The 26,117-nt window shown below is 42.6% G+C and overlaps 1 protein-coding gene across 2 annotated transcripts in view; it reads right to left on the bottom strand.

Annotated features, from left to right (window-relative positions):
- Positions 1 to 25,060, bottom strand: part of CDK18 (cyclin dependent kinase 18) — a 133,284-nt gene extending 108,224 nt beyond the window's left edge. The window contains exons 1-3 of one of the 2 annotated variants that reach the window (XM_075853796.1): positions 24,753 to 25,060; positions 8,746 to 8,897; positions 8,542 to 8,660 (exon numbers count right to left, since the gene is read on the bottom strand). The gene's annotated coding sequence lies outside the window, so the exon portion shown is untranslated. The remainder of the gene's footprint in view (positions 1 to 8,541; positions 8,661 to 8,745; positions 8,898 to 24,752) is intronic. The other variant, XM_075853795.1, reaches the window with a different exon arrangement.
- Positions 25,061 to 26,117: the final 1,057 nt, after the last annotated feature.

The raw sequence follows: 26,117 nt of genomic DNA, 5'->3' as shown, positions 1-26,117 counted from the left end.
CGGGAGACACATCAGCTATTGATGGCCTATCCTGTGGATAGGCCATCAATGTTTAGGGACTGCACAACCCCTAAGCCTATGATGTAGCAGGCTTAGAGGGCCCATGAGACAGGATCACAGATTGTGTGATGCTGTCTGCTGGGCCCTATATCTAAGCCAATCACATGGTAGGCTTAGATACATGGCCCATGTGTGATCCTGTCTGCTGGGCCCTGTATATAAGCCAATCACATGGAAGGCTTAGATACATGGCCCATGTGTGATCCTGTCTGCTGGGCCCTGTATATAAGCCAATCACATGGTAGGCTTAGATACATGGCCCATGTGTGATCCTTTCTGATGGGCCCTGTATATAAGCCTACCACACTGTAGGTTTAGATACAGGGCCCCAGCACACAGTAATCTTATACTGTATAAGATTACTGTCTGCTGGACCCTGTATCTAAGCCTACGTTGTGGTAGGCTTAGATACAGGGTCCCACAGACAGTATCACACATGGGCCCTGTATCTAAGCCTAACACATGTGTTACTAATCGTTTTTTTTGTGTGTTTTCTTACAGGTTCGGTCGTTGGACTACGGCGGATTCCAGGACTACTTCGATGATGGCTTTTTTTTTTATTATCAATAAAATGGTTAATGAGGGTTGTGTGGGTTTTTTTTTTTTATTTCAATAAAATATTTTTTCTATGTCTTTTTGTTTTTTTTTAAACTATATAACTACCGCCTTAGTAATGGCCGCCGGCTGATTGACAGCATCCATTGCTAAGGCGGGGCTTAGTGTTAGCCGGTGCAGAGGCTAACACTAACCTCCATTATTACCCCGGTACCCACCGCCACCAGTGGTGCTGGGAAGAGCCGGGTACGATCCAGTACCTGACCATCTGTAATGATGGTCGGCCACTGCGGCGGCCGCAGGCTGGTATTATCAGGAGGGGAAAGGCCAGATACAGAGGCCCTTCCCACCCTGGTAATGTTGGGCTGATGCTGCTTTATTGTATCTGGCTGGTTATGACAAAAATGGGGGGGACCCCACGTGATTTAAAAAATAAAAATAAAAAAATAATTGGAAAGAACGATGTCGGGTCCCCCCCAATTTTCATAACCAGCCAGATACAACACAGCAGCAGCAGGCAGCAAAACCAGGGTGGTAGGGGCCACTGTTTTTGGCCTTCCCCAGCCTAATACTACCAGCCTGCGGCCACCCCGGTGCCTGCCCGTCACTACAGATGGACGGGTACTGGTTCGTACCCGGCTCTTCCCAGCACCCCTGGTGGCGGTGGGTGCCGGGGTAATAATGGGGGTTAGTGTTAGCCTCTGCACCTGCTAACATTAAGCCCCGCCTTAGTAATGGAGGTTGTCAATCAGTCAGCGGCCATTACTAAGGCGGTGATAATAAAGTTTAAAAAGATACAAGCACATAGAAAAAATATTTTATTGAAATAAAAACACAACCCTCATTAACCATTTTATTGAGAATAAAAAAAACGCTGTCATTGAAGTCCTCGATTCCGAAGTCCAACAACCAAACCTGTAAAAAAAACACAAACGCACAAAAATAATCAGTAACACATAAAGAAGCAAAATTATTATTCTTACCTTTCCTGGGTCCAGCGCTGGAGCCGCAATGTCAGCGAGCTGAGCCCTGTATCTAATCCAATCATGTGTGATACTGTCTGCTGGGCCCTGTATCTAATCGTATCATGTGTGATACTATCTGCTGGTCCCTATATCTAATCCTATCATGTGTGATACTGTCTGCTGAGCCACTGTATCTAATCCTATCATGTGTGATACTGTCTGCTGGGCCCTATATCTAATCCTATCATGTGTGATACTGTCTGCTGAGCCACTGTATCTAATCCTATCATGTGTGATACTGTCTGCTGGGCCCTGTATCTAATCGTATCATGTGTGATACTGTCTGCTGAGCAATTGTATCTAATCCTATCATGTGTGATACTGTCTGCTGGGCCCTATCTCTAATCCTATCATGTGTGATACTGTCTGCTCAGCCACTGTATCTAATCCTATCATGTGTGATACTGCCTTCCGAGCCACTGTATCTAATCCGATCATGTGTGATACTGTCTGCTCAGCCACTGTATCTAATCCTATCATGTGTGATACTGTCTGCTGAGCCACTGTATCTAATCCTATCATGTGTGATACTGTCTGCTGAGTCATTGTATCTAATCCTATCATGTGTGATACTGTCTGCTGGGCCACTACATCTAATCCCATCATGTGTGATACTGTCTGCTCGGCCACTGTATCTAATCCTATCATGTGTGATACTGTCTGCTCAGCCACTGTATCTAATCCTATCATATGTGATACTGTCTGCTCAGCCACTGTATCTAATCCTATCATGTGTGATACTGTCTGCTGAGCCAATGTATCTAATCCTATCCATAGTTTATAGGGTCATAGTGCTATAGATATGCTATGCTGTCTCCTATACACAATTTTTTTTGGGGGCGGACACATATGTATTGGGGCTATTTCCCCTGACATTTTAAGCCCTGAGGGTATGTTCACACGTCAGCGTCCGTTACGGCTGAAATTACGGTGCTGTTTTCAGGAGAAAACAGCTCCGGAATTTCAGCCGTAAAGGCATGTTGCAGGCGTTTTTCGCTGCGTCCATTACGGACGTAATTGGAGCTGTTTTTCCATGGAAAACGGCTCCATTTACGTCTGAAGAAGTGACAGGCACTTCTTTGACGCGGGCGTCTTTTCTACGCGCCGCCATTTGACAGCGGCGCGTAAAAAAAATTACCACGGCACAGAACATCGTAAAACCCATTCAAATGAATAGGCAGATGTTTGCCAACGCTTTTGAGTCGCATTTTCGGACGTAATTCAATGCTAAAACGCCAGAATTATGTCCGTAAATAGGGTGCGTGAACCCAGCCTTAGTGACGCCCCGGCTGCTAGTGCTGCATTGTTGGGTCACTTAGGAGACCCAGCGATGCAGCTGAAAGCTGCGGACCGTCGGCCATGAGGAGTTTGCGGGGGGGGGGGGGGCCCAATAAGAACTTTTGCATCGGGGCCCATGAGCCTTTAGCTACGCCCCTGGGTCTGATTGGGGGTCTATATTAATATAGGGGTCAGGAAGGTGGTCTAAATTAACTTAGGGGTCTGGTAGGGGGTCTCAATTAATTTAGGGATCTGGTAGGGGGTCTGAATTAATTTTTAGGGGTCTAGTCGGGAGACTGAATTATTATGGGTATCTGATTGGGGGTGTAAATTAATTTAGGGGTCTGAAGCAGTTTAGGAATCTGTATGGGGGTCTGAATTATTTAAGGGCCTGGTCATGGGTATGAATTAATTTTGCATCTGGTGTCTTTGCAGGTGATGTGTGCAATGTGTGAGGAGGAGGTGAAGAGTTCATTCAGACGTGCCACGGCAGTGGAAGATCGTAGAGTTTGCAGGAGCCAGAAGCAGCAGCCCGCACTGCAACTTTGTGAGTGACTCTGCTGTGTAAAAGCAGAGGCTGCAGTGCAATAATTTTATTTCTGTTGCCCCCCTGTTCACCTGTCACCCACTGCCACTCTACAGAGCCAATGCTCGTCAGGATGCATATCCCCCTGGCCCCACTCTTGCCCCTGACACTTTCCGCTCTCTCAGCCCTCTCCACCGCCCACAGAGTCCCTGCCACCAAGTCTCTCCCCCTTGTCCCCTAACAATGCCCCTGCCCACCTACTGTCTCCGCCCTGCCCCTCCACAGAGCCACTGCCAGTTTGCATTTCACCCCAGTGCCCCTCCCGCCAATTTCCGTTGCCACTTGCCCCAGCCCCTCTCTCGGTAAATGGGGGGGACCCGCCGCTTTGACAGTATGGAGCACAGAAATTTCTGATGGTGGCCCTGACTAAATTATACTACAATGCATGCCTATGGGAAAAATATTCCACAACAGATTTGTCTAGTTCTCGCACAATATTTTTACCACAGACATATATTGTAAAGTTTTCCACAGTGTATGTTTACACTGCGGAAATACAGTACAACTACGTCACGTGTTAGGCTGGGTTGACACTGTGGGTCTTTGTTTTAGCATGCGTTTTTTGTTTTGGTTGATGAACTCCAATTGAGGGACATGGGAGAACATCTACCAAAGCAAAAAGAAAATGAATGTTAAAAAAACGACAAAAAAAACACACTGTGAATCCAGCCTTAGGTCCCATTCACATCACATTTACACCTTCCGTCAGAGGTATACGTCGTGATGAAAGGCCCAAACGTATCCCGCTGTATGGCATACAGTGGGATACGTCGCCCTGGGAAAACTTCTGAAGTCACTGTCATACATGGACAGTGACATTAGAAGCTTTCCCAGGCCTGGAGTCCCAGTGCAGATCATCTACTAGCGATCTGTCCAGGGACTTTAGCACTGTGGAAGCTTCTGTAGTCACTGTCCATATATGGACAGTGACATCAGGAGCTTCACTAATGTCGGAGTCCTTGGGCAGAGCATCAGCTAGTGCTCTGTCTCGGGACTTTGGCACTGTGGAGGCTCCTGGCGCCACTGTCCATATATAGTAACTGTTTCAGCACCCTGGACAGTGGCTACAGATCAGAATATAGATAAAGCTGTTAAAAAAAAAAAGACGTTCATACTTACCCAGAACTCCCTGCTTCTTCCTCCAGTCCGGCCTCTTGGGATGACGTTACAGCCCATGTGACCGCTGCAGCCAATCACAGGTCAATCACAGGCTGCAGCGGTCACATGGACTGCTGCGTCATCCAGGGAGGTCGGGCTGGATGTCAGGAGAGGGACGCGTCACCAAGACAACGACCGGGTAAGTATGAATTTCTTTTACTTTTATTACGGAAAGGGCTGTCCCTTCTCTCTATTCTGCACAGATAGACAGAAGGGCTGCCGATTACTGCAGTGCAATTTTGCAGCCAAAAGCGTGCCCGTAAATACGGGTGGAATACGGGTGACACCGGACCCGTATTTACGCCAGTATTTACAGGTGGACAAAAATACGGTCGTGTGCATGAGGCCTAAAACAGGATTATTTAATGGATTACTAATTTTTAGCAATATAAAACATATGTGCACTGTTGCCTTTGCCCATTTAGTGAATTTGTTTCCAAATTATACATTTTTGGCAATCTTTATCTTCAAAACTTTTTGTGCATTGGTTCTGGGAGACATAGGATACAGAACACAATTATTATGTATCCCTGTGATGATCAACCTATGATGGATGCAGCTGCTTTGATTCCCTCTTAGTTATACAGCTGCTCATGTTAATTAGTAATGAAGCAGACGGAAGAGAATGACAAGGTTACCAGAGTCAAATAAGGGGTTAAAGGAAAGTACCTCTAGCGCTAAGTGCCTTATCTTTGTTGATTATTTAACCATTTCTCTGCAGGAAGCAAATACTTATAGCTCATTATCGCCTGTATCAAAAGCGGATCTGGATTTTTTTTTTTGCGACCACATCCCCCATATTATGATAATGATGTTACATGGAGATATCTTGTTTGTGTTGTTGACGCATGCACTTGCTGTCATTCCCTCAATGAAACACTATTTTTACATCTTCTGTTTGTCGCTTGTTGAATCCCCTAAGGTTTATTTCTGTCGCTCAGCATTCGCTGTCTTCTGCTTTGCAAATCTAGCTCTTAGGACGGGAAGAACGGTTTTAAAGACCTAAAAATAATTTTCCTCCAGCAGATGAAGAGTTAATTTACTACTGCACTGCAGCTAACCACAGCAGGGAAGGGGTTGCACTGACAGCTATGCTACTTCTACACACAGGCACTGCCAGTCTTCTGGATCCTGGCTGACGGGAGTAAATAGTCGACCCCAGAGATGATGCACAAACAAACTCACAACATTTTTTTAATAAGGGCCTGTTCACCATGTGACAGACTTTTCGTTATACTGGACAAGAAAACATTGCATGCAGAAAATCGAGACTTCTGTAAAACAGAAGCTCAAACAGCGGATGTCCGAGGACAAGTGTGAACAAGCCATAATCAAATAGATCTAAATTGCCCTTAGCTAGTTGGCTGTGTGCTAAGCAAAGGGAAATACACTAGAAATTCTGAGGGCTTTTCAATGACAGCTAGAGCAACCACGAGCTTAGCATAGGTTTACTCTTGCGTTTTTTTCCAGTACACTTTTTGCACTGCAAACTTATTTGATTTCCGTTTTCATCAGTTCTTTCAGTTTAAGTATTTGCCACTAAACACTAGTCTCCATGTTAGGCCACATTCACACGAACGTGTTTTTGCAGCCGCAATTCCCCCGAAAATCCACGGGAGAATTGCGGCCCCATTCATTTCTATGAGGCCATGCACACGACCGTAGTTTTTGCGGTCTTTACACGGCCCGGGAACCCGCACCGCAGAAGGAACGGGCATGTCCTATTATGGCCGTCTACTGCGGTCCGGGCTCATTGAAAATAATGACGGCGGCCATGTGCATGTCCTACGATTTGCGGGCGGCCCACGGCTGACAGTCCGCAGCCGGCCGACCCGAAAATCACGGCCGTGCACACGGCTACGGTCGTGTGTATGAGGCCTAACTAGGGCTGATAGATAGCCGTCTCTGTGACCGATTTTGGCATCAGTTTAAATCTTAAAGAAATAAAAGCGATCATTTATTTGATTTATTTCCTTTTTCATTATTTACAATTTCTGGTTTTACAAAGTACAGTACCATCACAGAAATTAGTAATTCTAATACTGTAGTAAGATGTATTACCTCAGACTGTGGAATGGTAATTATGGAGAACACTAATATGTTCAAGGAAGTCATTTCGGCCTTTTAATGGGTGGAAAATTTAGCCAAGTTACGTAGCGTTTTTACTTCCAGACCTGATATTCTAAGTCCTTTTGTTTAACCTCTTTTTCCAGAATCTTTTGGATTTGTGTTATAACTCTTGGCTCTACTTGGAGCAATCTACTACTACCTTGCCTAATGGCTGTTAAATGTCCTAAGGCTCTGTTCACATCTGCGTTGGGGTCCCGTTCTGACGTTCCGTTGGAGGTTTCCGTCAGAATGGGACCCTGAGCAGACACAAACTGACACCGCCGGAAACCAGAGTTTTCCGTCTCTATCATCATTGATTCCAATGGTGACGGATCCAGTGCCCGTGGTCTCCGTTTGCCTCTTTTGTGCACCTGACCCGTCGTTTTTCCGGAAGCAATAGCGTAGTCGACTACGCTATTGCTTCCGGCAAAACGACTGATCCGGTGCACAAAAGAGACAAACGGAAACCAGGGGCACCGGCTATGTCACCATTGAAATCAATTGTGATGGAGACGTCCGTCGGTGTCAGTTTGTGTCTGCTCAGGTTCCCGTTCTTATGGAAACCTCCGATGGAACGTCAGAACGGGACCCCAGTGCAGATGTTAACAGAGCCTAACTTCCGTGATACCTCCGGTACTTAACAATTATTCCTGGAAATTATTACAATACAGATCAAACATACGCTACTGCACACAAGCACAGTTTTTACTCAGGTTTAGGAGCCAGCCGCTAAAAATAGAAAGCCAGCAAAAATGCATAGAAGACACTATAACGCCGGGCTTCCTTAAAGGGGTTGTCCTGGATTAGAAAAATGTAATACTTTTGTTTATTTTTTTTTCCAAAACAGCGCTACTCTTGTATGTGAGCTCTGTCTGGTATTGCAGCTCATCCCCTTTCAAGTGAATAGCGCAATATTAGGCTGGGTTCACACGACCTATTTTCAGGCGTAAACGAGGCGTATTATGCCTCGATTTACGCCTGAAAATATGGCTCCAATACGTCGGCAAACATCTGCCCATTCATTTGAATGGGTTTGCCGACGTACTGTGCTGACGACCTGTAATTTACACGTCGTCGCTTGACAGCTGTCAAACGACGACGCGTAAAATGACTGCCTTGCCAAAGAAGTGCAGGACACTTCTTTGGACGTAATTTGAGCCGTTTTTCATTGAATTCAATGAAGAACAGCTCTAAATTACGGCCGTCAATAACGCCTCGGAAAAATGCGAGGACGAGCAATTACGTCTGAAATTACGGAGCTGTTTTCTCCTGAAAACAGCTCCGTAATTTCAGACGTAAATGCAGTTTACGTGTGCACATACCCTTAGACACAACCCATGTAGAAGGGTGGTGCAGTTTCTGGGGAAAAAACAACAACAATCCAGGACAATATCTTTAAGGGTATGTTCACACGCTTGGCAAAACACGTCTGAAAATACGGAGCTGTTTTCAAGGGAAAACAGCTAATTGTTTTCAGCCGGTTTTTAAGCAAACTCGTGTTTTTCGCGGCCGTTTTTGGAGGTGTTCTTGTATAGAGTCAATGAAAAATGGCTCAAGAATGGGCAGATGTTTGAAGGCGTTCTGCTTCCGATTTTTCATCCGTTTACAGCCCGAAAAACATTCGAAGATAAGCCGTGTGAACATACCCTAACGCAGTGAGTTTGGTGAGCACCTTTTATCCCTAACAAACCTTGCATTGTTCCAAAAGGGAAGAGGAGATACCCTGATGAATCCAAACTGAAAGAAAAAAGAAATAGAAAAAAAAGGCACCTGGGATTTGTGAACCGGGTGTTACACACACTGGCAGATTTGGATGCCCACCCCTGGTAATCACAGAAATGTCCTCCTTCTTCCAGTAGTTTCAGCAGTGCCCTGCTTATCATGAATACCTAGAGAAGAAAAAAGGGCATTGGGCACCGCATTGTGCAGTACGTTAACTGGGGGGAGGGGAGCGTGAAATGTGTGTGCGCTCACCTTATTGTTTTGTACAGTCCAGGTACAACACTGGTGTAAATGTGTCGACATCAATAAAGTGTCATCTGCTGCTGTCCCCGACGATGACGAATACCACCACTTGGTATGCAGGTAATTTCCAGGAGAAAAATGGGGATTGTAGAGAAGCACTACTGACATTCAGACAGGAAGGGTTAAATTAAAATGTTCTCAATTTCATAAGTAGCTACGCGTTTCAATGCTGATTCTGCATCTTCATCAGGCCTGTATGATTTCACTGTATGGGGCGTAACAAGGTAGAGGTCCGCACAGTCCCTCTGATCACACTACAGAATCAGGACGTTGTATGTGACGCAGCACTGATGACATTGAAATGCTGTGTCACATATAAGGCCCTGACGCTGATTGGCGTCAGGACCTAGTATGAACAACAAAAAAGTGTAGGAGAAGGCCAGTAGGGGGTAGGTATCACTATGGATAATAGAATTAACTGATTGCCCGAAGGCAAAAGAATACCCTATTTCCCACTCTACAGAAAGAGAGTAACTATAATGTCATATAAAATGTAATATTTATTTATAATTGAATTATAAATAAAGATTACATTTTATATGTGATTGTAGTTACTCTGTTTCAGAAGGGTGGGAAATAGGGTATTCTTTTGCCTTCGGGCAATCCGTTAATTCTGACCTTGTATGAACAGTGCTGGAGTGATAAGGGAGCCAGAGGGGAGAAGAGGAGCGCTTAGTTGAGTATGTGAGTACGTTTTTTTTAAACATGCCGATATAGGGGGAATTGATGGCGCATGGCCCGGCCTGGAAGATGCGACACATTTAATAAGAGGCTTTCGCAGTTTACTCCAACTTGTCTTACTATTAGGGTATATTCACACGCTGAGTCAAAAACGTCTGAAAATACTGAGCTGTTTTCAAGGGAAAACAGCTCCTGATTTTCAGACGTTTTTTATGCCACTCGCGATTTTCGCTGCGTTTTTTACGGCCATTTTTGGAGCTGTTTTCTATAGTCTATGAAAAAAAATGGCTCCAAAAACGTCCCAAGAAGTGACAGGCACTTCTTTTTCGAGCCGTTTTTCCCATTGCAATCAATGGGGAGATGTTTGGAGGCGTTTCTGCTGACGATCATTCGGCCGTTTCTCGGCCGTTTGCTGCCTGAAAAACGGCCGAAAATAGGCCGTGTGAACATACCCTAAAGACTGGCGTATGAAACTCCAGTCTTAAAAAAATTGTCCCCTATATAGACAAAAGTATTGGGACACACCTCCTAATTATTAAATTCAGAGATTTCAATCAGACCTATTGCCACATATGTATAAAATCCAGCACCTAGCCATGCAGCCTGCCATTACAAACATTTGTGAAACAATGGGCCGTTCTAAAGAGCTCACCGAATTCGAGAGTGGTACTGTAATAGGATGCCACAGTTGCAACAAGTCAGTCCGTCATATTTCTTCCCTCCTAGATATTCCATGATCAACTGTGAGTGGTATTATTGCAAAGTGGAAGCGTGTAGGAACCACAGAAACTCTGCCACGAAGTGGCAGACCACGTAAAGTTACAGAGCGGGGTCACCGAGTGCTGAGGCACATAGTGCATAAAAGTTGACAACGCTCTGCTGACTCAAAAACTGCAGTGCTCCAAACCTCCTCTGGCATTAACATCAGAACAAACACTGTGTGCAGGGAGCTTCACGGCATGGGTTTCCATGGCCGACCAGCTGCACGCAAGCCTTACATCACCAATCACAATACCAAGCGTCGATGGAGTGGTTTAACCCCTTAACGCACCATGACGCAACTGTACGTCATGGTTTGCCCTGCATTAAGGCACCATGAAGTACAGTTACGTCATGGTGCTTTTCCGTCACCATGTCAAAACACATGGTGACAGAACAGTGACATCGGCTGTCATAGACAGCCGACAGTCACTGTGACTCGTCGGGTGAACAATCACGGCGCGGCGCCGCCAGCGATCGCTGTGATTGGTCAGTCAGTAGAGACTGACCAATCACAGTATTGCAGCATGGTTACCCGGCTAAAAGAGCCGAGTAGCCACGCTAGCCAATCGGCTGTTGGAAATAGGAGGCCTAACAATGGCGCCCCCGTCTGCCAAGTACGGCGGCCTGTTAAGCCCCGCCTGGAGGCGGGGCTTAAAAGGTTTCCGGCCGCAGAAGAAAGATGGCGGCGGGCTCAGAAGCTGAGCCTGCGCCATCAGCCGATGGATGTCAGCTGTTTGTTACAGCTGACATCCTGCTGTAACAGCAGGGAACGGAGCTAGCTCCGGTCCCTGCCATTAAAATCTTAGATCTTAGGTGTTTCGAGGTGACCGGCATCGCTGCGATGTAGTCGCACGGATGCCGATCGTTACTATGGGAACCGGAGGCCAACAATTGCTTCCTGGTCTCCCACGTACAGAAGCCTATTAGGCCCCGCAGACAGCTCTAATGCATTGCACTACGTGGGTAGTGCAATGTATTAGAATAAAGATGACAGGTGCAGGTCTTCAAGTCCACTAGTGGGACAAAAAAAAGTTCAAAAATTAAAAACTTTTAAAACCTTTTTTCCTATAATTAGTCTTTTATTATAGGAAAAAAAATGAAACCGTTAAAAAAGTACACATATTTGGTATCCGTGCGTCCGTAACGACCCAAACTATAAAGCTATACTGTTATTTTTCCCGCACGGTGAACACCGCAAAAAAAATTCATAAACAATGCTAGAATCACTATTTTTTTGGTCACCATCCCTTCTAAAGTATAGAATAAAAAATTATAAAAAAGTCGCACGTACCGCAAAATAGTACCAATAAAAACGACATCCCGTCCTGCAAAAAACAAGTCCTTACACAGCCTTGTCAACGCAAAAATAAAAAAGTTATAGCTCTCAGAATATGGTGACACAAAAAATATTATTTTTTTTTTAAAAAAGGGATTTTTTTTTTGTGCAAACACTGCAAAACACAAAAAAACCTATATACATATGGTATCGTTGTAATCATATCGACCCACATAATAAAGTAAAATATCATTTATAGCCCAGGGTGAACACCGTAAAAAAAATAAAAAATAAAAAAATTGGCAGAATTGATGGTTTTTGGTCCCCTTGCTTGCCAAATAAAATGGAATAAAAAGTGATCAAAAAAAATCGAACGTACCCCAAAATGGTACCAATGAAATGTACAGAATGTCCCGCAACAAATAAGCCCGCACACGGCTCCGGTGGTGAAAAAATAAAAAAGTTCTGGTTCTCAGAATATGGCGATGAAAAATGTGCAGAGTGTTCCAAAAGCGGATAAGATCGGGCGCCATTTATAAGTGCAACACCGGCAACATATCTGCGGATTATTATTTATTTGCCGCATTATTATACCCTCTTATTATGCCCTGATGTACTCCGCACATATTACATATGCCCCCACATTATAAACTGAAATACCAGCAAAACCCCTAACAGAACAAATACCAAGCAAAATCTACGCTCCAAAAGCCAAATGGTGTCCCTCCCTTCTGAGCACTACAGCGTGCCCAAACAGCAGTTTACGTCCACAGATCTGGCATTGCCATACCCGGGAGAACCCGCTTAACGTTTTATGAGGTATTTGTCTTCAGTGCCACAAACTGGGTACCACATATTGTGCACTAAAATGGTATATCAGTGGAAAATTGCAATTTTCACTTTGCATCATCCACTGGGCACTAATTTCTAATGTAAAATCACCTGTGGGGTCGAAATGCTCACTACACCCCTTAACATGCCCTAAGGAGTTGTAGTTTCCAATATGGGGGTCACTACTTGGGGTGTTTGTTTTACTGTTTGACTTCCGAGCCCTTCAATTGTGGGCCGATGCTGTGAAAAATCACCAAAATAGACCTTAAATGCGCATGGTGCTCTTCACTTCTGAGCCCTGTCTTGTGCAGGCAAATGATAAATGCCTTGAGGGGTCACTTCTTGGGGCTTCCACTGTACTCTGGTACCTCAGGGGTTTTGCATATGCGACATGGCGCCCAAAAACCAATACAGCAAAATCTGCATGACAAATCGTGCTCCTGCCTTTCTGAACCCTGCCGTGTGTCCAAACAGCAGTTTATGACCACATGTGAGGTATTGCCGTAATCGGGAGAAATTGCTTTTCAAATATTGGGGTTCTTTTTCTCCAGTATCCCTTGTGAAAATGAAGACATTCTACAATTTAGTGGAACAACATGTAGATTTTCATTTTCACAGCCTAATTTCAATAAATTCTGCAAAAGACCTATGGGTTCTAAATGCTCACTATACCCATAGATAGATTCCTTGAGGGGTGTAGTTTTCCAAATGGGGTCACTTTTGTGGGGTTTCCACTGTTTTGGCCTCTCAAGGTCTTTGCAAATGAAACATGGCACCTGAAAAACAATCAAGCAAAATTTGAGCTCCAAAAGCCAAATGGTGCTCCTTCCCTTCTGAGCCCTGCTGTGGGTCCAAACTGCAGTTTATTACCACATATGGGTATTGCCGTACTCAGAAGAGTTTGCTTTACAAATGTTGGGGTTCTTTTTCTCTTATCTTTTGTGAAAATTGAAAAATCTGAGCTAAAACGACATTTTATTAGAAAAAATTTAGATTTTCAATTTCACTGCATAATTCCCATAAATTCAGCAAAAACTGTGTAGGGTCAAAATGCTAACTATACCCCTAGAAAAATTCCTTGAGGGGTGTAGTTTCCAAAATGTGGTCACTTTTGGGGAGTTTCCACTGTTATGGTCCCTCCAGGGCTTTGCAAACACGACATGGCACCGAAAACCATTCCAGCAAAATCTGCGCTCCAAAATCCAAATGGCCCTTGTTCCCTTCTGAGTCCTGCCGTGGGTCCAAAAAGCAGTTTATTACCACACATGGGGTATTGCTGTAATCAGGAGACATTGCTTTACAAATGTTGGGGTGCTTTTTCTCCTTTATTCCTTGTAAAAACTAAAACATTGTATGTTTTTTCAGAAAAAAAGTAGATTTTCATTTTCACAGACCAGTTCCAATAAATTTAGCAAAAAACCTGTGGGCTAAAAATGCTCACTATACCTCTTGAAAAATTCCTTGAGGGGTGTAGTTTCCAAACTGGGGTCACTTTTGGGGGGTTTCCACTGTTTTGGCACCACAAGACCTCTTCAAACCGGACATGGTGCCTAAAATATATTCTAATAAAATAAGGCCCCAAAATCCACTAAGTGCTGCTTTGCTTCTGAGGCCGGTGTTTCAGTCCATAAGCGGACTAGGGCCACATGTGGGATATTTATAAGAACTGCAGAATCTGGGCAATAAGTATTGAGTTGCGTTTCTTGGGTAAAACCATCTGTGGTACAGAAAAAACTGTATTACAAATGAATTTCGTAAAAAAAAAATTGAAATTTGTAAATTTCACCTCTACTTTGCTTTATTTCCTGTGAAATGCCTAAAGGGTTAAAATAATTTCGGAATGCTGTTTTGAATACTTTGCGGTGTGCAGTTTTTAAAATGGGGTGATTTATGGGGACTTTATGGGGATTTATGGGGACTTCAGAACTGAACTGGTCCCTGAAAAAATAGCCTTTTGACATTTTCTTGAAAATGCGAGAAATTGCAGCTAAAGTTCTAAGCCTTGTAACGTCCTAGAAAAATAAAAGGACGTTCAAAAAATGATGCAAACATAAAGTAGACATATAGGAAATGTTAACTAGTAAATATTTTGTGTGGTATTACGATCTGTTTTACAAGCAGATACATTACAATTTAGAAAAATCCAGATTTTTGCAAATTTTCTCAAAATTTTGGTGTTTTTTACAAATAAATATTGAATTTAACGACCAAATTTTTTCAGTATTATAAAGTACAACATGTCACGAGAAAACAACCTCAGAATTGCTTGGATATGCAAAAGCATTCTGGAGTTATTACCACATATAGTAACACATGTCAGATTTGCAAAAATCGTCTGTGTCCACAAGGCCAAAACAGGCTTCGACACTGAGGGTATGTGCACACGAGGGAATTACGTCCGTAATTGACGGACGTATTTCGGCCGCAAGTACCGGACCGAACACAGTGCAGGGAGCCGGGCTCTTAGCATCATACTTATGTACGACGCTAGGAGTCCCTGCCTCGCTGCAGGACAACTGTCCCGTACTGTAATCATGTTTTCAGTACGGTACAGTTGTCCTGCAGCGAGGCAGGGACTCCTAGCGTCGTACATAAGTATGATGCTAGGAGCCCGGCTCCCTGCACTGTGTTCGGTCCGGTACTTGCGGCCGAAATACGTCCGTCAATTACGGACGTAATGCCCTCGTGTGCACATACCCTAAGGGGTTAAAACAAGCAAACCTCTGGACACTGGAGCAGTGGAAATGTGTTCTGTTGAGTGACGAATAATGCTTCTCTATCTGCCAGTCTGATGGACTAATCTGGGTTTGGTGAATACCAGGAGAACGTTACCTGTCGGACTGCATTGTGCCAACTGTAAAGTTTGGTTGAGGAGGGATAATGCTATATGGTTGTTTTTCAGGGGATGGCCTAGGGGCCTTGGTTCCAATGAAGGGTAAACTTAATGTTTCAGCATAGACATTTTGGACAATTGTAAGCTTCCAACTTTGTGGGAACAGTTTGGGGAAGACCCTTTTCTATTCCAATATGTATGACTGTGCCCCAGTGCACAAAGTAAAATCCATAAAGTCATGGTTGGGTGAGTTTGGTGCTGAAGAACTTGACTGGCCCACACAGAGCCCTGACCCCAAACCCATCCAACATCCAACCCCTTTGGGATGAACTAGAACAGGCCTTCTCATCCAACATCAGTCAAAGATTCCCACAAACCCACTCCAAAATCTTGTAGAAAGCCTTCGCAGGGGGGGGGGGGGAACTCCATATTAATGCCTATGAATTGAGTATGGGATGTCATAAAAGCTCATGTACAGTAGATGTAATATGTAGGTGTCCAAATATGTTTGTCCATATAGTGTATGTTTATTACATGACCTGCTTAATGGCTTAATGGGAGTGCCTGAAATTTATTAGAAATTTTATTGACAGGCTCTACTGATATCTGTATACATAATATGTGAGATTGCCTGCAGCTTCCTTAAATAATATTAAAGGAGCCTCCGACGCAGATGTGAACATGGCCTAAGGATTTCCTGATTACATACAATGGGATCCAACCTTGTTCTTGGCATGTAAGGGGTTGTCTTTGCTTTATTTGGGCATATAGATGTCATAAAGCTGGGGCACCGTTCGGGACTCACCCCTGTGAGCCAGAAGAGAAAGCCACTCTGAATTTGAATGGTCACCATGTAATGCTTCATTTCATCTGAAGGGATATGTGTGGCCAGAAGAGGCTTTCCACGGCCATAACAGTTTATTATAGTTTATCATCGGGGGTTAGACAAGCCAGATCCATAGTGAACAACTTCCAGTTAAAAAAAACAAAAACCTTTTGGGTTAATTCATACATCGCGTTTTGCTATGTTTTTTTGTGACATTTTTATATGCATTATTCAGGGTTTTTTTTTAAGATCAAAAACATTGCAGCCAGATGTTATTTTAAAGTTTTCAGTAAATTATTTAAAAGGCTACATACAAAGGATTTTAGTATGTGGCGTTTTTGGGTACAGTGACATTTTTTTCAAAACGTAGCATGATCTGGTTTTGTCATTTTTTCACTGGTGTTTTTCTTGTTGGCGTCTATATATGAAAATCGGCATAAAAAAATGCATGCTGCTGGTGTTTTTACATGAGTTTTTTTCATGCAGTCTAAAACACCATAAAAAAAACCTGTGTGAAGTAGGCCTAAGGATATATTCACACAATGCTGTCAAATTGCAGTTTATTGTCGTGATTGGCATGAATTCGTTGTCAAAACAAGCATTTTTTGTAAAAATTTGCAAAACCGCTGCATTTTGCGGTGAACACAGCAATTAACCATGATTTGACTGCACCGTGTGAATATGCTCTTATCCACACACATCGGAATTGCTGCAGAAACTTTCTGCAGCAATTCAGCTGAAAGTCAAAGACTTTCCGCTGCAGCAAAAACGCACCATTTCCTGCGGTTTTTACGGCAGAAAATGGTGCGGAAATTGCTGCGTTTTCCTCAATGTTAGGAGATGGTGACATCTCCTCTGAAAAACGCAGCAATTCTGCACACTTTCCGTAGCAGGAATTGACATGCTGCGGTCCGAAAAATATGCCCCGCAGTTCAATTTTTGCACGGAATTTTACGCATGTGGATGAGATTTGTAAAATCTCATCCACTATGCTGCTACTAAATTCTGATGCGTTTTGAGAGTATATAGACATCGCTTCCAGCCAGGACGCGATGTCTATTCACACTCCCGACACTTCGGTAACGTTTGTGTGGGATTTACAGCACAGCAAGCGTAATCTCGCGATATCACAATGTAAATGACAGCTTACAGCGAGATTACGCTTGCTGTGCTGTAAATCCCACACAAACGTTACCGAAGTGTCGGGAGTGTGAATAGACATCGCGTCCTGGCTGGAGGTGATGTCTATTCACTGTCAAGACACTTCAATTCACGTTAATGTGTGAGTATGTGACTGCACATCATGATCTAGCAAGATCACAATGTGCTGAGTAAATGAATGGGGAGAAGCTGATTGGTCGCTGATTGGTCAGCGTCATACACTTCTCATCACAACGCCCACTTGGTCAAAAAGTAAAGCACGCCCAGTTGGCTATTAAGAAAGTCATTAGCATAAAGCTAAAATAGGTCATAACTCCGTCAAAAAATATAGTTTTTCCAAATAAAAAACATTGCTGTAATCTACATTACAGCGCCGATCACATTACGTAAAAGATAGGCCACTAATAATGTGGTGACAGAGCCTCTTTAAGGGGATCAGGCACATTGGCTTTTAAGTCTGGATTCATAAGCAGCGTTTTCTAGTGTTTTCGGTGGTGTTTTATACTGCATCTACTCTGGACAGATGTGATTTTAAAGTCTATGGTAAAATATGAGAAAGCCTACATACAAAGCGTTTTGGTTTGTGGTGTTTTTCTAGAGTTTTTGGGGTTAACGTTGTTTTTTCTAAACGCAGCATGCTCTAGGTATGGTGTTTTCCTTTATAGAATTTCAAAAAAGCCAGTGAAAACGCATGTACAAAATTACACTATATAAAATGCTACCAAAAACACATAAAAATGCCCATTACAGTTAAAAAACAGGCGTTTTTACAGACATGTTTTTATGCAGTTTTAAACGCCAGAAAAAAACCCTGTGTGAAGGAAACCTAAAAAGATAGCAAAAGTAATGTCTATGTTCACACACAGAGTATTCGGTTTCAGTTACGAAATCGCAATCAAAATCCGTATTTACTCACAGCGTATAAAATTGATAACGGATTCTAAGCATGCTCTAGATTTTCAAACCTGCAGCATACCCTATCGGTTGTGGAAATGCCGCAATGCAAAGAGTGAAATCCGTGACTTTATCCACACCAAAATGCATGTAACACGTGGATTTTATTGCGCATTTTGGTGGGGATTTTTTTATGTAGTTTGTGAACTGAGCCTAAGGGTATATTTACATGCAGCAGACTTCTGCAGCAATTTCTCAGGGAATATTTTCACAGGGGGATATTTAACCCCTTAACGACCAGCCTATTTTAGACCTTAATGACCAAGCTATTTTTTACGTTTTTAAATCGTCTCATTCAAAGAGCTATAACTTTTTTATTTTTGCGTTGACATAGCTGTATTATGCCTTGTTTTTGCGGGTAATTTTTAATAGCACCATTTTGGGGTACATAGTATTGATTGATTAACTTTTTATTAACTTTTATTGGGGGGGGGGGGCAGAAAAAAACCTGCAATTTTGCCACACTTTTTTGGGTCCTAAATTTACGCCGTTTACCGTGTTATATAAATAACACAATAACTTTATTCAGCGGGTTGTTGCGATTGCAACTATACCAAATTTATATAGATTTTGTATGTTTTACTACTTTTACACACTAAAACACTTTTTTTTCAAAATGATTTGTTTTTGTGTCTCCATAATTGAAGAGCCATAATTTTTTTATTTTTTCGCCGATGCAGTTGTATGAGGGCTTTCTTTTTGCGGGATGACTTGTCGTTTTTATTAGTACCATTTTGGAGTAGATGCGACTTTTTGATCACTTTAAAAAAAAAAAAATTTAAGGCAGGATTCAAAGAAAACAGCAATTTTTGCATTGTTTTTTAGTTTATTTTTTACGACATTCTCCGTGCGGCTTAAATGATAGAATAACTTTATAGTTGGAGTCGTTATGGACGCGGTGATACCAAATATGTGTAACTTTTTTAGTTTATTTTGTTTTTTTTTAATAATAAAGCAGTATGTAAGGGAAAAAAGTGGGTTTTTCAGTTTTTTTTCCACTTTTTTTTTCACTTTTTTACTAGTCCCACTAGGGGACTTCACTATGCGATCACCCGATCACAATTATAATACACTGCAATACTTCTGTATTGCAGTGTATTATGCCTGTCCGTGGAAAACGGACAGGCATCTGCTAGGTCATGCTTCTGGCATAACCTAGCAGGCATACACCACAGGCAGACCTGGGGGCCTTTATTAGGCCCCCGGCTGCCGCCATCGGAGACACAGACCCGCGGCGCTCTTATTGCTGGGTGTCGATGGGATGAGAGGGAGCTCCCTTCCTCTCTCCAAAACCACTCTCGCTATTGAGCGCCGCATCTGAGTGGTTAAACGGGTGAGATTGATACTTATATCGATCTCACCCGTTAGAGCAGGGATGCTCCAAGCCCTCAGCTACCTGTGGTAGCTGAGAGCAGGGATATTTAACGGCTCCCTGCTCTGTTTGTTTATTTTTATGCAGCGCCGTAAAAAGGCCGTTAGTGGCCGCCGTAAAAACACTATGGGGCGGTCCCTAACGGGTTAAACCCAGAAACCAACTCTGTTTATCATATGCACCTTGTATACCCCAGTGGTAGTTTCTATCATGAGAAGGAGACATGTATTCACATGATTTCAGCAATTTTAAGGGCACATTCAGACGTGGCGGAATTGCTGTTGAATTCCGCTGCGGACAGTCCGCAGTGGAATTCTGCAGCAGCCATTTTTTACATTTGTTTCAAAACATTTTCAGGAAACTTACTTCAGACATTAGGCTGCGGTGCAGATTTTTCCCTCCGCAGCATACTCATGACGTTGTGGAGAAACGGAATTTCACTGCGGATTTCAGCCTTTGCAATGAAAAAACTGAAATCTGTGGCAAGTCCGCTGTGATGTCCGCAACGTCTGAATTACCTGTAAATATGCAAATGTTGGTGCAGATTCGTTGCGTAATTGCCCCGAATCAGAACCAACATTTGCAGCGCAAAAATTCCGCCACGTCTGAACATGGCCTAATTGATTCATGACATTAGACAGAGTTGACATGTTCGAGGTTTGATCATTGATTTGACAAGAAAAAAATTATATTCTACGGATCTTGGGACAGATTGATTTGTCTGTTTCTACACCGTGTTCCAAATTATTATGCACATTGGATTTAAGTGTCATAAACATTTAATTATTAGTTTTTCAATTAACTCATGGATGGTAATGTGTCTTAGGGCTCTTTGGATTATTGTAATCAATCTCAGACACCTGTGATAATTAGTTTGCCAGGTGTGCCCAATCAAAGGAAAACTACTTAAGGCTGGGTTCACACGACCTATTTTCAGACGTAAACGAGGCGTATTATGCCTCGTTTTATGTCTGAAAATAAGGCTACAATACGTCGGCAAACATCTGCCCATTCATTTGAATGGGTTTGCCGACGTACTGTGCAGACAACCTGTCATTTAGGGTATGTGCACACGTAGTGACCAAAAACATCTGGAAATACGGAGCTGTTTTCAAGGGAAAACAGCCCCTGATTTTCAGACGTTTTTTGAGCAACTCGCGTTTTTCGAGCCGTTTTCGCGGAGTTTTTTACGTCCGTTTTTGGAGCTGTTTTTGGAGTCTATGAGAAAACCGCTCCAAAAACGTCCAAAGAAGTGTCCTGCACTTCTTTTGACGAGGCTGTATTTTTACGCATCGTCGTTTGACAGCTGCACAGTACGTCGGCAAACCCATTCTAATGAATGGGCAGATGTTTGCCGACGTATTGGAGCCCTATTTTCAGATGTAAAACGAGGCATAATACGCCTCGTTTACGTCTGAAAATAGGTCGTGTGAACCCAGCCTTACGCGTCGTCGTTTGACAGCTGTCAAACGACGACGCGTAAAAATACAGCCTCGTCAAAAGAAGTGCAGGACACTTCTTTCAGACGTAATTTGAGCCGTACTTCATTGAACTCAATGAAGCACAGCTCAAAATTTACGGCTGTCAGAGAAGCCTCGCAAAATGCGTGGAGCAATTACGGCTGAAACGAGGCAGCTGTTTTCTCCTGAAAACAGTCTGTCATTTCAGCCGTAAAAGCCAGCTAGCGTGTGTACATACCCTAAGAAGGACGTTCCACATTATGAAGTAGGCCACAGGTTTCAAGCAATATGAAAGAAAAAGGATCTCTCTGCTGCCGAAAAGCGTGAAATAGTGCAATACCTTGGACAAGGTATGAAAACATTGGATATTTCAAAAAAACGTAAGCGTGATCATCGTACTGTGAAAAGATTTGCGGCTGATTCAGAGCACAGACGGGTTAGTTCAGATAAAGGCATAATGAGGAAGGTTTCTGCCAGACAAATTGATAGGATTAGGAGAGCAGCTGCTAAAATGCCATTGCAAAGCAGCAAACAGGTATTTGAAGCCGCTGGTGCCTCTGGAGTCCCGCGAACCTCAAGGTGTAGGATCCTCCAGAGGTTTGCAAGTGTGCATAAAGCTATTATTCGGCCACCCCTAAACAATGCTCATAAGCAGAAACGGTTGCAGTGGGCTCAGAAATACATGAAGACTAATTTTCAAACCGTGTTGTTTACTGATGAGTGCCGTGCAACCCTGGATGGTCCAGATGGATGGAGTAGTGGATGGTTGGTGAATGGCCACCATGTCCCAACAAGGCTGTGACGTCAGCAAGGAGGTGGCGGAGTCATGTTTTGGGCTGGAATCATGGGGAGAGAGCTGGTAGGCCCCTTTAGGGTCCCTGACAGTGTGAAAATGACCTCTGCAAAGTACGTAGAGTTCATGACTGACCACTTTCTTCCGTGGTACAAAAAGAAGAACCGTGCCTTCCGTAGCAAAATTATCTTCATGCATGCCAATGCACCATCTCATGCTGCAAAGAATACCTTTGTGTCATTGGCTGCTATGGGCATAAAAGGAGAGAAACTCATGGTGTGGCCCCCATATTCCCCTGACCTCAACCCTATTGAGGACCTTTGGAGCATCCTCAAGCAAAATATCTATGAGTGGGGAGGCAGTTCACATCAAAACAGAAGCTCTAGGAGGCTATTTTGACATCCTGCAAAGATATTCAAGCAGAAAATGTCCAAATACTCACAAATTCAATGGATGCAAGAATTGTGAAGGTGATATCAAAGAATGGGTCCTATGTTAACATGTAACTTGGCCTGTGAAGTCTTTTTTTGATTGAAAGAGCTTTTGATTTCTGTAAATATGACTTCCTGATGCTGCAAATTCAACAAATTACCATTTTAGTTCTACCTTTAAAATGTTTTGATCTCTGTTGTGCATAATAATTTGAAACAGTGCATTTTGAGTTTTTTACTTCTAAAAAAAAAATCTGTTATCATTAGGAGATTTGTTCAATAAAATTCGCATTATACTCCAATGGTTGATGGCTTGAAGATTATACTGACTGTCATTTGCATCGACTATTTAGGAAAATCAGCGAAAAATAACATTTGCATAATAATTTGGAACGCGGTGTAGTTAGGGTATAATCAGATGTTGCGGTTGGGGTGCCGTTAAAACTGCATTGAAAAGGCATCCAAAAATCACAAGCGGTTTTATTGTGCAACCGCATTGAAAAATGCATTAAATTGTGGGAAAAAATATGCAGTTTTCGGATGCGATTTTTAATGCGGTTTTAACCACACCACAACCACAAAGTCTAAATGAGCCCTTAGGGTATGTTCACACGGATTATTTTCGTCCAATTTTCGGGCCGTAAACGGCCGAAAAGTCGGAAGCAGAGTGCCTCCAAACATCTGCCCATTGGTTTCAATGGGAAAAACCGTGTTCTATTCCGACGGGCCGCTGTTTTCTATTGAGTCAATGAAAAACGGCTCAAGAAGTGCCATGAACTTCTTTTTACGAGGCTTTTTTCTACGCGGATGTTTTTAAAAACGGCCGAGTAAAAACCTCCCCGTGCGAAAACAGAATGCCGTTTTTCCCATTGAAATCCATGGGCAGATGTTTGGAGGCGTTCAGCCCCCATATTTTTAGCCATTTTCGAAGCGTTTACGGTCCGAAAAACGACTGAAAATAGGTCGTGTGAACACACCCTTATAGGCTCCTATATAATATATATATACTGTATATATGTGTGTGTATATATATATATATATATATATATATATACACTGTATATAAACACTGTGTGTGTGTGTGTGTGTGTGTGTGTGTGTGTGTGTGTGTGTGTGTGTGTGTGTGTGTATATATATATATATATATATATATATATATATATATATGTTTATACAAAGTAAACACTAAATAGCCACTTTGTTAGAGACACTTACTTGCCCTTGCACAGCTTCCTTGTGTGGAAATTAGACGCGTGACCCCAAAGTACAGCATAAAATTAAGTTTTGCGTGGATCAGTTTCAGTAAGAATCCACATTAGAATTGGAAAGTCGAGCGATCTGAATGACTTCCAATGGTGCTAGACTAGTCGGGCCAGTATTTCAAAAGCTGCCAACCTTGAGGGGTTCTTTCATGCGGCAGTGTCAAGAGTATGCGATAATGATGTGATAAACGAAAAACATTCAACAGAAGAAGATCCTGTGGACGTAAACAACTTTTCGACAAAAGGGGTCAGAGGAGGATGTCCGGAATCGTTCTGATGAACAGGCGGTGCACAGTCTATCAAATTGCAGCCAAATACAAAGCTGGCGCGCCAAATAACATGTTCGAACGCACAACTCCTTAGCACGGATGGGCTATAACAGTAGGCGACCGGTTCGAGCATCATCATGCTGTCTAAAAGAAAAAGAGCGCAAAAATTGGATCACTGAGCAGTGAAAAAACATGGCCTGGTCATGACTCCTGATTTCTGTTGCACTATGCTGATGGAACGGTCAGAATGAATCGATGGACCCGACCTATAAGGTGTCAACAGTTCAGGCTGGTGGGGTTATGGTGTGGGGAATGTTTTCTTGGCACACCCTGGGTCCTCTTATACCTGTGGATGGGAATTTGAACAGAAGGACTCAACCTAAGCATTGTGGTCGACCAAGTTCACCCCGAACACTTTAGCAGCAGCAGCAAGGTGCCATCCTGTCTGCATGGGCCAATATTCCTGCAGAACATTTTCAACACCTAGTGCCATGACGAATTGCTGCGGTTCTGAAGGCCAAAGGAAGTGCCACGTGCTTCTAGATGGGTGTCTAATAAAGTGGCCATTCATTGGATATATAGATACATGATTGATGTGTTCTACTATATACAGTACCCTGCAGGATTACAGTATGACTGATGCCAACATGCACAGGTTGTCCTATAGGTTTCCCCAGAAGAGCACTGCTGTGAACCCCACTTTCCACGTCCACTATATATAGCATATACTTCATACACAACTGCATAGTTACAATACGTATAGTAATATCACCAATATCCATTTCCTTATTGAGTACAGAAATGTATACAGGGCAGGAGAGATGTACACTTTATACAGATCTAGGTATATACTATATACTCCAGGTGCTATAGTAAGATGTCACAGCATTTCATTCTAGAGATTCCAAGCAGTCAAACTTACTGAAACGCAATACAAATACGACAGAGGCTGCATGGAACATTTCACTTACGTGTTTTCAGCCTTTCCATTTGCATATGAAGACAAGCAATGTGCACTATGCAGCTGCCCGTGTACCAGGCTTACCTTAGCTGTTTACCCGGAGAGGACTGGTGGCTGCTGTGCCTGACGTCCTGGGGATGCCCTCCCTGTCCACCTTTGCCCAGGACCTCACAGCAGGAGAGAGCTAGCAGCTGCCCTGTGAATGTGAGCCAGAAACCCAGCCTCCTCCTGGCTCTCTCTGCTTGCAAGCCCTTGATCTGTCACGTTGGCTCCGCCCTGGGAAAGACTCAGTGACACGATGCCAGGCTACTGCCTATCCTTGGGGGGTAGGCTGCGGGCAGTAGAGGGGATGTGCCAGGGTCAGGGGAGTAGACCGATGCCATCCAGATGCAGTGCAGGACAAGGTGGTGACTTTTTGTAGAGGAGAATGAATTCCTATGTTGATATAAGAGCCACTGCATCCTGTTAGATTGTATAATGTATTTTTCTCTGATCTATGGTTAATACATTGTGATCTGGCTATTATATTATACTGAGATCTGGCTATTATATTATACAGAGATCTGACTATTATATTATACTAAGATCTGGCTATTATATTATACTGAGATCTGACTATTATATTATACTGAGATCTGGCTATTATATTATACTGAGATCTGGCTATTATATTATACTGAGATCTGACTATTATATTATACTGAGATCTGGCTATTATACTGAGATCTGACTATTATAGTATACTGAGATCTGGCTATTATATTATACTGAGATCTGACTATTACATTATACTGAGATCTGGCTATTATATTATACTGAGATCTGGCTATTATATTATACTGAGATCTGGCTATTATATTATACTGAGATCTGGCTATTATATTATACTGAGATCTGACTATTATATTGAGATCTGGCTATTATATTATACTGAAATCTGACTATTATATTATACTGAGATCTGACTATTATATTGAGATCTGGCTATTATATTATACTGAGATCTGGCTATTATATTATACTGAGATCTGACTATTATATTATACTGAGATCTGACTATTATATTATACTGATATCTGGCTATTATATTATACTGAGATCTGGCTATTATATTATACTGAGATCTGACTATTATATTATTCTGAGATCTGACTATTATATTATACTGAGATCTGACTATTATATTATACTGAGATCTGGCTATTATATTATACTGAGATCTGACTATTATATTATACTGAGATCTGGCTATTATATTATACTGAGATCTGGCTATTATATTATACTGATATCTGGCTATTATATTATACTGAGATCTGGCTATTATATTATACTGATATCTGGCTATTATATTATACTGAGATCTGGCTATTATATTATACTGATATCTGGCTATTATATTATACTGAGATCTGGCTATTATATTATACTGAGATCTGGCTATTATAT

The sequence above is a fragment of the Rhinoderma darwinii genome, chromosome 2 (assembly GCF_050947455.1).
Source record: "Rhinoderma darwinii isolate aRhiDar2 chromosome 2, aRhiDar2.hap1, whole genome shotgun sequence".
Taxonomy (NCBI): domain Eukaryota; kingdom Metazoa; phylum Chordata; class Amphibia; order Anura; family Rhinodermatidae; genus Rhinoderma; species Rhinoderma darwinii.
This window is presented reverse-complemented; position numbering and strand designations above follow the sequence as displayed.